This window comes from Cebus imitator, unplaced genomic scaffold, assembly GCF_001604975.1.
Source record: "Cebus imitator isolate Cc_AM_T3 unplaced genomic scaffold, Cebus_imitator-1.0 Scaffold48, whole genome shotgun sequence".
NCBI lineage: Eukaryota > Metazoa > Chordata > Mammalia > Primates > Cebidae > Cebus > Cebus imitator.
In genome coordinates, this window is record NW_016107363.1 from 8967709 (window position 1) to 8981613 (window position 13905).

Consider the following 13905-nt stretch of genomic DNA (forward strand, 5'->3'; position numbering starts at 1 on the left):
TTGCCATTGGATAAAGGAGCACTCATTGAGTTTGTCTCACTCCACTCTCTCTTTTCTTTGTCTCCATGGAGAATTGCTGTGGTTCTTTCTGGAACCTGAGTTGACTGCATTGGATGGTATATCTGGCTTCAGACAGGAGGCCCTGTCAAAAGATATAAATGGTTTTCTATCAAGTTGGATGCTTGCAAGTTCAAGAAAAATGAAGACAGAAATAAAAGGAGAGGGGAAAATATCTTCACCTGAACCTCTCACTTTCAATTCCTACTTCTTTTCCTCTCTCTCTCTCTCTATTCCTCTCCTCCCCCCACCTTCTTCTTCTTCTCCTTCCTTGACTATTTATTGAAATCGTTCTTCAAGTGAGGGTCTGTGCTGGGTGGGTATTGGGGATATAGCAGTAAAACAGGCATGATCTCTCCCCTCACCAAATTCAAAGATCAATACTTCCTGTAAGGAAGGATTTGACCACTAAGAAAAATAATTTCTATCATTTATACTAATAACTGGAAAAACCAGGTTTCAGGTGTGCTTTTCCCCCTTTTTCCTGTTGGGGTTAAAGGGGTTATCCACAGGTCAGAAAATTATATCCCTCTTTAAAGCTGCCTTATACTATTGCTGACATTTCTGGTGAAGTGTCAGAAAATTTTATGCCCAAGCAAAACTGGTAAAAAGCCAGAAATCGACTGATTTTGCTTTGGGTGCAAATATTTTATTGGGGATAGAAAAAAGTTGTTTTCCCTGATTTATAACTCCTGCAAACATAAAGTGGGTTCTATATTTAGAAATGGTTTTGAACCCTTGAGGCGTAGCCAGGGATTGGTGCTTACACCTTTCCGATCCTGGCCTTGGTGGGACTTGCCGTGACTAACGTTTTGCTGAGCCAGCTCCGATTTATAGAACTAGGGCTTTATGCTGCATGTTGTTTTTCTCTTTGGCTTTTGCTTGAGTTGCTGTTGTGGTGCTTTATCTGTACCCGCTAGAATGGTGAAGACTGAGGGAACACAATTGGCACTGTAGTTGCAACGTTTTATATTTCAGTATGTTTCTGAGATTCCTCAGAGAAACAACAGCAGCAAAATTGAAGGATGGCCCCAGGTAGGCCTTATTAAGTCTTGGCCCAGAAAAAGGGATTCCAAGTTGGTAAGAGTTAATCATTCATCTGTACTTTTCTTTAAAAAAAAAAAAAAACCTTTTCTTTTCACTGTTCCTCTCGTCCTCTTGGCTTTTGATTGGTACTACCGTGTGGATGAATATCAGCAAATAGTAAATCTCTCAAGATATGTTAGCTTTTTCTGTAAATGCTAAGAAGAGGAAGGAATTTAAAAAAAATAGTTTCTTAGTATTATTATAAATCACTTTCTAGAAAAATAATATCTTATTTCCTTTATATGGCTTTTCTTATGAAATGTGAATTCTATCACTTCATTACACACAATACTAGCTCAGGTTGTAGAGAAACCCAACCATCCTGTGACTGGACTTTCTTCCATATTGGGTGAAGGTGCTTGGAATTTCCACACTATGTAATGTCATATTTTGGTGAAGTCTACATTTTTGGGGAACCTATGTAAAAATGAGTGGGCACCGTGTATGTTTCTCTGAGGAAAATACATCATTGTTATGTATAACAAATGCTTTGGACATTTTTTTGTGGAGGATTTTGATGATTTTAATATTTGCTGCTCCTTCATTTTACTCTAAATTCAGAGTAATATTAAGCTAAATAAATATGAAAAATTGAATAGAAGCCAGAAATCAGTTGATTTTACTTTGGGTACAACTATTTTATTGGGGATAGAAAAAAAGGTTTTCTCTAATTTACAGTTCCTGCAAACATAGTGGGTTCTGTAGAATTATTTTTGCATCAGAACTTCAGTTTTAGAAATTGTAGACTGGGTTTGGGATGGAAATAAGTTTCCCCTTGAAGAGCCTCTATGGTTCCTTTAATTAAAAAAAAAAAAAAAAAGAGAGAGAGGGTCTTTCTCTGTTGCCCAGACTGGAGTGTAGTGGTGTGATTGTGGCTCACTGCACCCTTGAACTCCTGGGCCCAACTAATCATCCCTCCTCAGCCTCTCAAGCAGCTAGAAATACAGGCCTACCACCATGCACAGCTAACTGAAATTATTTTTGTAGAGGTGGGGTCTCACTATGTTGTCCAGGCTGATCTCAAACACCTGGCGTGGCTCCTTTTCCAGTCCAAGAACAGTGAGACTCATATTTTAACTTCAGCTTGCAGACTGACTTTCTCATCCAGCATTTTTATAGATTGATAGCCATATTAATATAAGCACCTCTCTTATTGGCATATACAGAGCTGTATGTACAGTAATTTATACTTTATAGTAACTTTTTTTCAATGAAAGGTGAAAAGTGTGTGATTCTCACAGTGTTTTGAAGGAATGTACTATTTCTAATGAGATTCCACCCATAATTTTGAAGACATAATGGTGAATATTACCAATTCTTTTTTTTTTTTTTTTTTTTTTTTGAGACGAAGTTTCGCTCTTGTTCCGCAGGCTGGAGTGCAATGGCGCGATCTCGGCTCACCGCAACCTCCGCCTCCTGGTTCCAGGCAATTCTCCTGCCTCAGCCTCCTGAGTAGCTGGGATTACAGGCATGCGCCACCATGCCCAGCTAATTTTTGTATTTTTAGTAGAGACGGGGTTTCACCATGTTGACCAGGATGGTCTCGATAATATTACCAATTCTTGAGACATTTTAACGTAGGATGAAGGCAGGATCATACATATAATTGCTTGGCAAATTTTTACTTTAGGTCCTGGGAAAAATCCCCTTTTCTAGTTTTGAGAACATAACCACAACCCATCTCACATGAGAGCATGAAGTAACAAAATAGTCTCTCACCAGCCATTGGTGTTGGCCAAGTGGGATATTCCTGTGGCTGAACAGATCTTGATGTGATGTGTGAGTTGAAGGGTAAGAGAGTGGTTTTAAATTTAACTGCAGAGCCCTCTGCTATTTAATCATATGTCAGTTTGATGGTTCCAAGGACAGCATGATATGTTGCTCACAGATAATTACCGTGGAGAGAATGAGTGGGTTATAATAATGAGTAACTGAAGAATCTTCTGATAACCTGCAGTGAATGGGTCTTGGTGAGAAACACTCACTGGTTAATTGGCAGATAGATGTCCTATCGCCTTGTTGAGTGTGGGTGCTCTTCCGCCACCTAAATACACAAAGCAGGGGCTTTTTAGGGATTCCTAAGCAGATAAAGAAGCACTGTTCTTGGATTTCACGTGGGTTGTCTCTCTCAGACCTATTATTACTTTATATTAATATTTCATTCACAGTCCAAGTTATTTGAGACATTCTCTATTGTTAGAACATTCAGTGTATAGAATTCAATAGGCCACCTCCTAAGAAACAACATCATCATTGCTATAGCACTTGGGACACAGTACTTCCTGTCTTTAGGCCTATCTCTATGTCTGTAAAATGGAGACAATTATAGCTTACCTCTCATGGACATGTGGTTGAGATGCACACTGAGGGTGAGCACAGTCCAGGCTTGCAGGAGATGCTCAGTAAGTGGCAGTGATTAAACATGTGATGAAGATTTTCATGCCAACAGTAACAGGTGAGAGTAGGGAGTTGATACAAGAGAGAAGCAGGCTGCCTCCATTGCTTTTCTAGTTGTAAAAAAAACTGAGTTGCCAGAATAAAGACTTCAGACATTTCCCCAAAGCCACTGAAAGATTTTTGAGGAAAAGGTTGAAAACAGCATCCTGCTGCATGCTTTCCGCCCCGCCCCTCCCAGGGATATGAATAAGTGAACATAGACAATTCAACTTATGCTTATCAAAAGTAACCTTTATATATAAATATGTAAACTAATTCATGCAATCCTTGTTTGTCCTATATAAGGACTTATTTCAGATTTTCCTGGAAGTACAGATTCAGGATTCAACTACTGCCTTTCTGTATTCATGTATAAAAAGATCTGATGTTGAGTTTAAAGGATGGGCCAAATACTTAAGTGTGTTCCTTAAACGTTTATCTCCTTTATTCATTAACTTATTCACTTTCATCAAATAGTAATGGTATGTCTGCTCTATACCAGGCACTAGGATGTAACTAGCACTACGCCCAAAAGTAGCATTATGAGAGACAGAAGCAAAACCATGGTATTTATAATATGATATCTATGCAAATGGTATAATGTAATTCACACTGTTCTACACCTTGGCTTTTTTTTTCCCCTTAGCAAACTATTTTTGAGATCTTCCCATATTTATACCTAAAGGCTTTCTACTCCTTTTCACCTCTGCATATTATTTAATTTTGTCTGTCTCCTCTTGAAGGAATTTCAGGTTGTTTCTAGTCTTTTCCTCTCATGCAGTCTGCTATAATTAATAACTTTGAATAGACTTGATTTCAAATGTTTGTGAATATATCTGTAGGATAATTTCCTAAATGTGGACTTCCTAAGGTATTACATTTGTAATTTTTCTAGATTTTACCACTTGTCCTCTACAGAGACTAAACCATTTATAGACCCATCAACACTGTGTAAGAATGCTTCTTTTTCCATAAACTCTGCCAGTTCAGTGCACTTTTCAAACTTTATTTTTGTTAATATGGGAGGCAGAAAATGATATTTAAGTGCAGTTTTGATTTACTTTTATTACAAGTGAAAATGGACATTTAAAAATGTGTTTATACTTTGTCATATTCTTTTATTCATCTTTTTCTTATATATTTGTAAGAGCTTTTTATATGTTAGGAAAATTATACGTTTGTCTTTGATCTGAGTTTTAAATGCTCCGCCTGCCCATTTGTCACTTTTCTTTTGATTTGGCTAATGGTGGTTTTGTTATGCAGATTTTTTTTACAAAATTATTTTACATAGTCAAATGTATTCAGTCATCTCTTTTATGTCTTCTGAATTTTGTGTCATACTTAGAAACCCCTTCCACACTACAAGACTATAAGAAAAATTGTCCTGTGATTTCTTTTAGTATTTTTATGATTTGTGTCTTAGTCTTTTCAGGCTGCTATAACAAAGTATAAACTGGGGAGCTTCTAAACAATGGAAATTTATTTCTCAAAGTTCTGGAGAGTGGAAAGTCCAATATCAAAGGAACCAACAGATTCATTGTCTGGTGAGCGCCTGCTTTCTGGCTCATGGACAGAACATTCTCACTGAGTAAAAACAAGGTGGAAGGGGCAAATAGGCTCCTTATACTTCTTTTATAAAGGCACTCATCCCATTCCTAGTCACTTCCCAAAAGGCCCCACCTCCTCTTATCATCACTTTGGAGGTTAGGATTTCAATGGATGAATTTTCTGAGGACACAGTCTGTTAGCATTTTTATGTATTTTCTGCATTTAAGTCTTTGAACCTTCTGGAATTTATCTTAGTGTAAGATATGAAGCATGGATATAACTTTATTTTTTTTCCTAGGCCAAGTGAAGTTTAAATGTCACTTTCATCCTTTGCTCTTCGCTGGAGCTAGACAGGCCCAGGTTAGGTTTGTTTAAGTTCATGTAGTTTCCCACTAGAAAATAGGGCACACTCTTACTTCCTTTTTCAATGTCTGTCTTTCAGTCTAGAGTAGAACTTTGATCTAGAAAGAACCTGTCTTATCCAACTAGTGCCTACAAAATAGTAGACACTTAATAAACATTTACAGAATGAAGAAATAATGTGAGTTGCAAAGAAATGGAGTTATAAGGAGGTAGAAATTTTGAGTAATTCAAAGCTGTATAAAAGGCATGTGAAGTGGAATGTGAGTCATTGAGGCAGTGATGGAGGGGAACCAAGTCAACAGGGGATGAAAGGTGAGCCAGCTCTTGCTTCATGAGACAATAAAACAGCCCTGAGTCCACAGTTACCTTGAAACCAGCATGGGTTTTCTGTGCCCTTCTCTGTGAGACCCAGGAGGAGTATAGTTTTCTTTTTCCTCTTGGGAAGTCTAATTTCTCAGCTCTCCTTGGGTTTGTGAGACCTAGCTGCATAATTGAGACCCCTGCCTAACTGTGGCAGGATTTGTAGGAACAAGTATGGAAAATATGGCCAGAACTAAGAACAGAGAGATCTTGGCCAGGCAGTGTTTTAGATGCTTTGGGAATACTAGGTAGCCCTGCCCAATAGGCAGGTTGGAATGAAAATCTGAAATTTGGCAAAGAGGCATTACCCATGGCGCAGGGTGACAAATTCTATATGAATGTCATGGACATTCAGAGGAGGGAGGAGTTGGGAAATTTCTATGAATGTTGTGTTATTTGCACTATACTGGAAAAGTGGAAAGGATTTTACCAGATGTAGAACTAGATGGGGAGCCTGAGCCATGACAAAAGAGGCGGGAAGATAGAAGCCATGCTCAGAAGAAGCGGGGCTGTCTATAGCCTAGGCTCTGCAGTAGGGGCAAGAGGGGCAAAAAAGGCCGGTCAGGACAGGGGAAAGCCTTGGGTGCTGAGCTCATAGATTTTGAAGTTTTTGAGCCTGGGATGCAAATAGTGAGGAGTATCTTCTGGAAGGATCAATTCTGAACCATCTCTGTGCTGGATGGATAGGCAATAGCTCAAGCTAGAAGCACAATGATGAAGAAGCAGAATTATGTTTAGGGGATGTAGGGATAATTAATGAAGTTTTTTTTAGAAGACAAAAGCACAAAAAACATCAGCCTGTATCTCTATCCTCCTTGTTTCCAGAAGAACAAGGCCATGTTTCCACAAGAGCGAGCAAGACAGGATAAACAAATAAACAAACAAAAAAACCTAGCTACAACGAGAGTAGGAAGAAAATAAAGGCATGATGTGCCTAAGTAGCTTGCAGTTATTGCTGTTGCTATTATTGCAGCAGAAATAAGAACAAACTTTGTTGAGTACTTATTTGCTGTTAGCCTTTGTCCTATGCATTCTTCAAGGTTTAATTCATGTTTTCTTTATAGCAGTTCCAAGACAGTAGGTGCTATTACTCAGTCCCATTTTTGAGATCAGGAAACCAAGTCTCAATGAAGTTAAGTAACTTGTCCACTCCTATACAGCTATTAAATAGTGGAGCCAGGATTCAAACTCAGCCATTTCAGCTCCAGAGCCAGAATCTTAAACACTGTGTCTGATTCCAAAGGAAGGGTTTTTGTGCTAGTATAAATTGGTTTGGCTCAAGCACTCCTGGGACCATAGGGACCACTTTTTAACGTGCTTCTTTTGGGGTGGAAAGCTACGTCTATAATACAAAGGATTCCAGGCGTTGATGAAAACCTCTTATAATGGAAGTTGAGAAGCTGTTTGTGTTGGCAGTTCTAGCAGGCTTTTTTGAGCTGCTTGTCCTAGTCTTTGCCCTTTCTTGAGCCGGAATGTGAAATTCCTCCTTTTGAAGTGAGTTTGAGTGGGCCTGGTGAGTGGGCCTCCATGGAGGCAGTGGCTTTGTAGACTGGAGACAGTCAGCTCTGGATGCGCTTCAAGGATCATGGACAGCAGAGATGGGGGAAGACCTCTGTCATCCATCCTTCTGCCTGCTTAAGATGGTTCCCAGTGGAGAATTCTGGGGAAGCAGCCAAGAGAAAAGATGTATTTCCAGGAGGGGTTTTCTGCTTGTTCCAGGAATCATTTTTGGGACAGTTCTTCATGGCCCCACACAGTGTGATCAGAGAACTGCAGCAGCATGAAAGCTGCAAAGAAACGAAGGCCTTTGTTTTGATATATGATTGTTTTCCTTTTGGAATACAACTCTCTGAAGGAGACATGGACTTCTCTGTAGCACGGTATCTGCATCTGCCTTGATCTTGTCTGATACAAGTGGGAGTGCTGGTAGCACATAACAAAGACAAGGGCTGAGAACTCAAACCACGCATCAGCCCTTGTCCAGGCAGTAATCACATTGTAGAATCGCTCTTTCCTCATCCTTATGTCAGGTCAGAGGGTAGGTATCAAGCCATCAAGATGTAGGGTCTTCCTCCTACAGAGATTAGGTGTTTCTTTTTCCCTTAAACTTTTAAACTTTAAACTTTTAAGCTGCAACAACTTTGTCTATAGAATGCCTGATAGAAAGGATCTGTGTGGGCTTCTTAGTTCTCCTAGCTGCTGGACAGAGTGGGATTTCTTTCCTTGTTTTGTTTTTCGGTTTGTTTGGTTTATCTTCTCATCTCTGATAGACATTTTACTTTTGTATAGTTTTCTAAAATTAAAATGTTTGGGTAGAGTGACTAACTAAACTTCCCTACATTTTAAATGCTATTTGGAGGCTGATTTTATCGTATGATCAACTAAGTTTTGTAAAGTTTAAAAACACATAAGACCTTTCTAAAACCCTATATTAACCCTATATTTCTAATGTAATTTAGGGGAAAGATAATCCTAAGTGTCTTTTTTGGAAAACTGTGCTGTCATTTGTTAAGCAGTTTTCATGGGCCAGTGTCTGTGCAAAACGCTGATGTGCAAGAATTTTTCTAATCCCAACAACCCTGCAGGAAGGGTAGTGTAATTTGCAATGGGCATATGAGTAAACTGAGGCTTAGTGAGGTTATTGGTAATCTGCTCAAGGTGATTCTGGATTTTAACCTAGGCTATCTCAGAGGCAAGAAGCATGTGGGAACAGACAAACAGACACACGTGGATACTCCCTTGTATGCCATCATAAAAACAATTTTTAAAAATTTATTCTGAAGGCAGTGGGGAAAAGGATTGTGTTTTGAAAGATATCTACCTCTTACTTTCCACACAACCAAAATTGGACTCATCACCTTTTCTTTCACCCATTTTCTCACTACTCTATATATGTGGCACTTAGGTATAGAAGTAGTACAACATTCATCTGCTTATCTGAGATAGAAAACTCTATGTGGCCTGTAGCTCATTTCTCACTGCTTGTAATCCAACAGATTCCATGGCTTTCCTTTTGTTTCCCCACTCTCAATGCTGCTGTCCCATTTGGTAATTTGGACAATTGTAGTAACCTCCAGAGAATCACTCTGTCCGGCTCTTCTACTCTAGATAAAATAAGTGAGGCAACACCCTATACCTGGAGGCCCCTGTTGTCTCCTCCTCACAGGTTGGGCAGAATATCCAACTCCACCTCCTGGCTTTATAAGTTCTTCACAGTCTGGCCCTGAGTTGCTTTCAACTCTCATCTTAAACCCTATGTACATACGATGTCACTTAACCCCTTCATCCAGTTTTTTCTCATTGTTTACAATTGACAGACCATTCCCATCTCTCTACATTGGAGCATACTTTTGCCATTGCCTAAATGACCTTTTCCTTCTATATACCTACAAACCTCTATACATCCTTGAAGTCCAAATTTAATGTTACTTCCTGATTCCTCTCAAAAGATAATAGTTCAGCTGATCTACTATAAAGACACATGGACACATATGTTTATTGCAGCGCTATTTACAATAGCAAAGACTTGGAACCAACCCAAATGCCCATCAGTGATAAACTGGATAAAGAAAATGTGGCACACGTACGCCATGGAATACAATGCAGCCATAAAAAAGAATGAGTTCATGTCCTTTGCAGGGACATGGATGAAGCTGGAAACCATCATTCTCAGCAAACTAACACAGAACAAAAAATCAAACACTGCATATTCTCATTCATAAGTGGGAGCTGAACAATGAGAACACGTGGACACAGGGAGGAGAACATCACACACTGGGGCCTGTTGGGGGATTGGGGAAAAGGGGAGGGAGAGCATTAGGACAAATACCTAATGCATGTAGGACTTAAAACCTAGATGACTGGTTGATAGGTGCAGCAAACCACCATGGCACATGTGTACCTATGTAACAAACTTGCACATTCTGCACATGTATCCCAGAACAGAAAGTAAAATTTTTAAAAATCACCCACAAAAAAGCATTTTGTTACCATTTCCCAGCTCCATGTTTCTCCTTTCCATTAAATTTTGAATGGTCTAATGATAAAGATGATGATAACCTCTTTGTTTTTGTGTTCTCAATGCCTAACCCATGGTTCATGTTTTATAAATATTTGTTGGATGGATGGATGGATGGATGGATGGAATGATAGGTACATTGATTGGCATCAGGGAAGTCAAATAGGAGCTATTTCAATGTCTGAACAATGAAAACAAAATCATGAGCCGAGCTAGTATCAATAAAAATTAAAGAGGAGCCATTTTGCTAGATATTTTAAATTAAAACGGCAGAGCACAGTAATCTATTGTGTGTGATGTGCTAGGAATACGGAGGACCCACTCCTCTTTGACTTTCATTCTTGGATGGCTTTGATGAAGGTAGAGGGTACAGAAGAAGAAGGGTGATTTTTGGCTATGAGGAGGCAACAGTTGAGATTTTAATTTCAATATATTGAGATATATATAGGATATCCAGGATTGTTCAATAGACATTTGAAAATTTGAGGAATGTACAGATCCTTGCTCCTCCATCACCCAGAGGATGATTTCAGTTCCCACCTGGCCTTCCTTCTTTCAGCTCCACTGTTTCTCTCCAGCCCTTTCTCCATGCCCCAATCTATACATTACTGACATGAAAAGATGTCTAAGGCATATTGTAAAATGTATAGTATTATCCATCATATTTTTAAAGGAGGTGTGTCTATGCTTGCATTATGCTGAAAAATTTCTGAAATGATTGACAGAAAACCCTTAACAGTGGAAGCGGTTATTGGGGAAGATGGAGTGGCAATATAACTTTTTAAAATAAACCTCTTTGTACCATTTAATTTTTTATTACTAGCATTGTAATTTTTTAATTAAGATATATTCAAATACCATAAAATTCACCCTTTTGACATATATAATTAAGTGGTTTTTGGTATATTCACAAGGTTGTGCAACCATCACCACCATCTAATTCTAAAATTAAAATTTAATCATCCTGGAAAGAAACCCCATACTCATTAGCAATCACTCCCCACTTCCTCATTTATTCCCTCTTTCCCCCAGCCTCTGGCAACCACTCATCTATAATATTTCCTGTTTCTAAGAATTTGAGTATTTGAGACAGTTTATTTAATTGGGATTATATATTATGTGGTTTTGTGTGACTGGCTTCTTTTAGTTAGCATAATGTGTTTGAGTTCCATCCGTGTTATAGCATGTATCAGTACTTCTTTCCTTTTTACTGATAATATTGCATTGTGTGGGTAAACCACATTTTGTTTATCTATTCATCAGTTGATTGACTTTTGTTTCCAGTTTTTAGCTGATACAAAAAATATTGCTATGGACATTTGTGGGCAAGTTGTCGTTTGTATATATATTTTCACTTCTCCTGGCTGTATGCTATAAGTGGAATTGCTGTGTCCTATGGTAACTCTATGTTTAGCTTGTTAGGAACTGCCAAATTGTTTTCCAAAGTCGGTGTGCCATTTTACATTCCCACTAGCAATAAATCATTCTAAATTCTCCACATTCTCACCAACACTTGTTATTATTTTTCTTTTTGACAATAGCCATCCTATTGTGTATAAAGTGGCATCCCATTGTGGTTTTGATTTATATTTTTCTAATGACTAGTGAGTTTGAAAATCTTTTCATGATCTTATTGGTCATTTGTATATCTTATTTGGAGAAATGTCTGTTCAAATCCTGTGCCCAGATTTAATTAGGTTATTTGTCTTTTTATTGTTGAGTTGTGGTATTTATATATTCTAGATACTAGACCCTTATTAAATATATGGCTCTTCGTTTTTCTTGTATATTAGTAACTTTTACTAATATTATTGATTATTACTAATATCAGTAATGGGATTACCACTAATTATTACTAATGGCATTACTACTAATCCTATTAGTGGTAATGGGATTACTGCTAATTATTATTAACATTAGTAATAATTAGTAAAATTACTAATTAGTAATTATTAGTATTTGATATGTCCTATTAAAAATCCTGTTCAATACACAATAGTTAATCTTTTTAATAAGTTGGAAGGGGGATAGTTTAAAAAATTATGCTCTAATAGAAAGTAAGTGGATTTGTGATTTGTACTATTAAAATTCAATATGTTGTTTGCAAATAAATTACTAGTTGACAGCTTTATATTGACACTGCTTTTTTAATAGTTCAATGAGGTACTATTAGGGACAGCTTGCCAAAACTTTAAAGTGTAATCTTGACCCCAAACATATATGCTCCTGCAACACACATGCAGCCATTTATATGAAATAAATGCTTCCTCTCTTTTGGTGATGTCTTAGCTGCCTTTGAAATGGACCCTTACTTTGAATATTCACTTAGTTTTCATGTCTACCAGTGTGACTGAATTTCAAAATTTGAGCCGCTTCCAACCAAATAATTTGCCCATTTAAATGCTCAGGGTATGGCCTCATTTTATAGTGCCATAAAATGAAATTTAAAAAGCCTCTCCAGAGAGCAGTGATTACCATTTTTTTCTTTAGTTGTTAGCCAAGCTAATAAATATTCCTAGCAGTTCTGTCATTGTATGTCATATAAAACTAGATCTAATGATCAAACCTAAGAGAGGATCCCAAGCGCTCTAGCCCTCTGTATGACTCTAGAGTAAGAAGCTATTCACCTGATTATTAGACCTTTGGGTTTTCAGAAACAGGACTAAACACATAACCCCAAGAGGGGTATATGGAGGTGTCCTTGCAAAGGTTGGCTTACTGACTGTCAACTGGCTGCTTAGGGAAGTGAAGGTAGAACTGTGTGGCCCTGTGATGCTGTGTGTTCCTCATTTGTCACGCAGAGACCCTTGGCTGGGACTGAAGATGGTCATACTGGCTTCTCTCTTCATGTATATACAATGGCGAGGGGTGTGTGTGTGTGTGTGTGTGTGTGTGTGTGTGTGTGTGTGTACAAAATTCCTGACCAGTGACTTTCCAGTCTTCCAGCTTTTCTGGCTCTCTAGCATACCATCTTGGATTCTATAGCACATGATCTCTCCTTCCAAAAGTATCCATTAAAGCTTGGGACCTTTCTCAAATTTTTGACAGCCAGTGATTCATAAAGGAAAAATGAATTAACTCCATTTTACCTTTATATTTCTCCTATAGGGCAGGAGAGTTGTTTGGAAGTGATTGCTGCAGGCCGTTAAGACAGCTACTTAGCTTTCAGGGCTGGCAAGAGAAGGATGAAAAGTAATGAGTTAACCTGCTAAGAATTTGGCCATTTTAATCATTCGAGTCTGGGTATACTTTGTCTCCATTTATACTGAGTGGGGAAACAGTTATCTTGATAAGCAAGGATTTATCTCACCCTCACCTCTCAGTGGCTGCCTGGATTCTGAATAGAATAGACCCCTTTATGTAGCAAGGGGAATGGGCATGCTTTGTATGAGTAAGAAAAAGAAAAAAAGCCGTTGGTATTTTTTTAAAGTTCTTATCAGCAAAGAGCATTACCGAGAAATCCAATAGGGTAGTGATGACATTCAACTTTATTTGTACCAGGAATGCACAGATGGCTGGAGTTAGCAGCTATTCATTTTTAGCACATATCTCCCATTATTGTTAGTGGGAATTACACAGGCCTATCAAAGGGGGAAAATAGAGGAGAGTCTGTAGTATCAAATAAACGTGTATCACTTTTGTGCAAAGGTCACATACTTTGAATGATTCCTTTCTGTAACTGTAACTTCTCATTATTGGTTTATTCTTGCTGAATTTGTGTGTTGTCATGGTGTTTTTAATGGTCTGAAGAAAAGCATTTCAGCAAACTGCACAGGTCTGAGACTTATAATTAGTCATTGCAGCTTGTGGGCTCTTATGTGACTAGCTCAATTGAGATGTGTTTTTACATAAAAGTTCCCCTTGATTAATTGCCCAGGAAATGCCTTCAGTTCATAGAGATTTGTAAATCTATGTCATAAATATTCTACTTCCAACAATTTGTTTGATAAGAAACCTGTGATTCTTTTTCTGAATCATCATGTTTTCAGGTGTTGCCAGTTTTCTTGTAATCAATTTCCTTCAAATAACAATATAGA